Below are 3,885 nucleotides of genomic sequence, written 5' to 3' on the forward strand. Positions count from 1 at the left end.
GGCTGCAACAGCAAGCAATGTGCGGATGGATTTTAGCATGGCTACGGACGAAAAGGTATCCTGATAGTCAATGCCTTCGCGCTGACTATAATCTTTCGCTACGAGCCTAGCCTTGAATGTCTCCACATTCCCATCTGCACCTATCTTTTTCTTGAAGATCTATTTACACCTAATAGGTACAATACCTTCAGGTGGATCTACCAAGGTCCAGACTTGGTTTGAGTGCATCGAGTCAATTTCTGATCTCATTGCCTCTAATCATTTCTCGGAGTTGATATATGATATCGCCTCATCATAGGTCTTGGGGTCATCACCATGAGTCTCATTTCTCGTGAGGAACATTTTCTCTACTTTCTCTTGTATAGTACCTAAGTATCTTTCAGGAAGACGGGAAATCCTAGTCGATCTACGAGGTGGAAGAGGTTGTGTTAGGACTGGTTCTAATTTATTTGGTTCCTCAGGTTCCTTAGCTCATTGCTCTTGGGAGACATTCTCCTTGAGCTTAATTATTCTTTCGATGCCACTATCTTGAATATACTATTTTTCAAAAAAATAGCATGTCGATTCATAATCACATTGTGATCTTCCAGAATATAGAAATAGTATCCTAATGACTCTTTAGGATATCCTATGAATCAAGCTCTAAAAGATCTAAACTTTAACTTGTCCGCATGCTGTCTCTTGACATGAGCCAAACAACCTCAAATTCTGAGATGACTCAGACTTGGCTTCTTACCATGCCATATCTCATACGGTGTGGTAGGAACGATTTTAGAAGAAATCCTATTCAATACATATATTGCTGTCATGAGACAATATCCTCAAAGAAACTCAGGGAGGTCCGTGAAGCTCATCATGGAACAGATCATATCTAATAGGGTTCGGTTCCTCCGTTCTGAAATCCCGTTGAGTTGTGGCGTTCCAGGTTGGAGGTCCATTGAGAGACTATGCCATTGTCCTTCAGATAGTCTAGGAACTCTCGACTAAGGTATTCACCTCCTCAATCTGATCGAAGAATCTTAATGGACTTTTCTATTTGTTTTTCTACCTCATGCCTGAATTCTTTGAACTTTTCAAAGGCTTCAGACTTGTGTTTCATTAGAAACACATATCCGTACCTAGACATATCATCGGTAAAGACAATGAAGTAGACATAGTTGCCTCTAGTCGGCACATCAAATGGGCCGCACACATCCGTATGTACTAGGGCAAGTAGGTCTGTGGCCCTTTCCCCATATCCGATAAAGAGAGTTTGGTTATTTTGCCTTGAAGGCATGATTCACAAACTGGATATGACTCAAAAGTCAACAGACTCAATAGCTAGGATTTCTCCAATTTGTTAACCTATCTTCCGCTATCTGACCTAGCCTTAGGTGCCACAGATACCTATCATTTAGACTATCTCTAGGCCTTTTAATTCCCATGGCATTCCTCCAGAAGGACCATCCTTCTTGTTCTTCAGTGTGGCCTGGTACTGAGGATAGTTCTGCTTCCAATGGCTGTCTGAATTGCAGTGGAAATATTTTCTCTTTTTAGCAGCCTTCTTCTTCGATTCTGTCTTCTTTTTCTTTCCATCCACCTTCTGCTTCTTCACAGACCTTTTTTTCTTTTTAAAAGATTTTATTTTGGAAGAAGTTCGCTCCACAGTAAGGACTGAGCCTTTTGAACCCTTCAAAGAAAGCTCAATCGTAACCAACATGTTCATTAACTCAGCCAAGGTACACTGCATCTTATGCATATGAAAGTTCATGATGAACCGACCATATGCATCGGACAAGGACTGAAGGATCACATCAATCTGAAAATCTTTGTCTAAGATGATATCGAGCTTCTCAAGCTCCTCAAGGTCCTGGATCATTGTCAAATAATGATCTTGGACTGACTGCCCATTATGCATTTTAGCCTTAAAAAGTCTTTGGCAGACTTGATACTTGGCTGCACAACTTTGTTTCACCAAACAACTCTTGTAGGTGAGCTAATATTTGGTGGGTAGTCATAATATTCTCATGCTGGCGCTACAAGTCATCAAACATTGCACCCAACATGTAGTACCTGACTTTGTTATCTTCATCCATCTATTTTTTTCTAAGATGCTCTCTGTTTAGCAGTCGGACGTGCTGGCATGGCAGGTGGGTCCTGGTCTAAGATATGAGTCAGTTTCTTGAAATCCAGAATAATTTTGTAGTTCCTCAACCAGTCTTTGAAATTGGGTCTAGTTAATCTGTGGGTGTCTAGTATTTTCGTCAGGGGGTTGGACGCAGACATGTTTCCTATAGAGAGTTAAAAGTTTATAGTTAGATTTTGTAATCAGACTTAACCAATTTATTTAGGAGTTTTATTTTTAAACAATTAGGCTCCCACTATTTTCTCAGATCCCTACACTCCCTAGGTAGAGATATGAAAATCTCCGTGATTAGTGATTTCTAGTGGATGGTACGATCTTACCAACTGGCTCATCACCTCACCTAACAGCTATTAGTAATGGGTCACCGGATGAGTGGACAAATCTTGTCCAATGATTCTCTAATCATGGTGCACCCAAACTTGGTCTCTAATTCATGAAGCTCACCATGTCCGAAATATTGCTCCAATCCTTAGTTAAGTCAGACCCACCATTTGCACGAACTAGATTTTCTGATGAGTCCCTCACCGTATCCAGAATATTGAGCACAATCCATCCTCTAATCCGTAGCATCCAATGCCTAATGGATATAGTTGCATCTTTCTGATGCAACTGAACCACTGTAACCAGTTGAGAACAACCAACCCCGGGAAGAGCTTGCACATCCACAATGGTAGAAGATTTTAGACTTAATATTTTTTTTAGGAAGATTTGATTTAGGTCTCATTAAACTTGACTTGACATAGTCATAACAATTATGACTAACCTAGTGGCATGGTTAGCTCGAATTGTTAGTCACCTCAAATCAGAATTGGATTGACACATATGGCCAGGTAAGTGAGATCGGTGGAAGAGATATGCTATTAACTTGACAAGAACGCATTCGAGTCGAGTAGCTCCCAATTAAAAATCAGTCGATCCCATCTGTCCAACTTACCTTAGACACCAAATTGTCAAACCAGAACCAATTGGGTTAGCCTACAATCCAGGCTCTAACCACTGAGCCAAATTAAGGTCTTTACTAGATCGAGTCACATATGAATGTGATTCGACCTTGACCTAGACTTAATCCTATTAGGCTGGTCAATTATTATTTTCATGATCCACCTAATCAACTTTTGATTCAGTTTGATCAACCGCTAGACCTAATTGAGCTACCCAAGCTCGAACCCAAATTTTATAAAAATGACTTATGTTGGGTATAAAATACCCACAGCCGAAGTTCTCAAGGAGGACTCAGCCCGGACTCCTACGGGAGTCGGGCTCCGTCGCCAACTTCAACTGTCGGTAAAGCTCCGTCCGGACTCCTACGGGAGCCAGACTTCGCACCTGACTTTAATTGCAGGGGACTCTGCCCGGACTCCTAGCGGAGCCAGACCCCGCCCACGACTTCAACTCCGAGAGGACTCCGCCCGGACTCCCACGGGAGCCGGGCTCCGCCCATGACTCCGACCTCAAGGAGGACTCGCCCGGACTCCTACGGGAGCCGGGCTCCGTCGCCAACTTCAACTGCCGGTAAGCTCCGTCTGGACTCCTACGGGAGCCGGACTTCGCACCTGACTTTAATTGCAGGGGACTCCGCCCGGACTGCTACGGGAGCCGGGCTCCGCCCACGACTTCAACTCCGAGAGGACTCCGCCCGGACTCCCACGGGAGCCGGGCTCCGCCCACGACTCGACCTCAAGGAGGACTCCACCCGGACTCCTACGGGAGCCGGCTCCACCCACGACTCCGACCTCAAGGAGGACTCCGCCCGGACTCCT

The sequence above is a fragment of the Elaeis guineensis genome, chromosome 12, assembly GCF_000442705.2.
Source record: "Elaeis guineensis isolate ETL-2024a chromosome 12, EG11, whole genome shotgun sequence".
NCBI lineage: Eukaryota > Viridiplantae > Streptophyta > Magnoliopsida > Arecales > Arecaceae > Elaeis > Elaeis guineensis.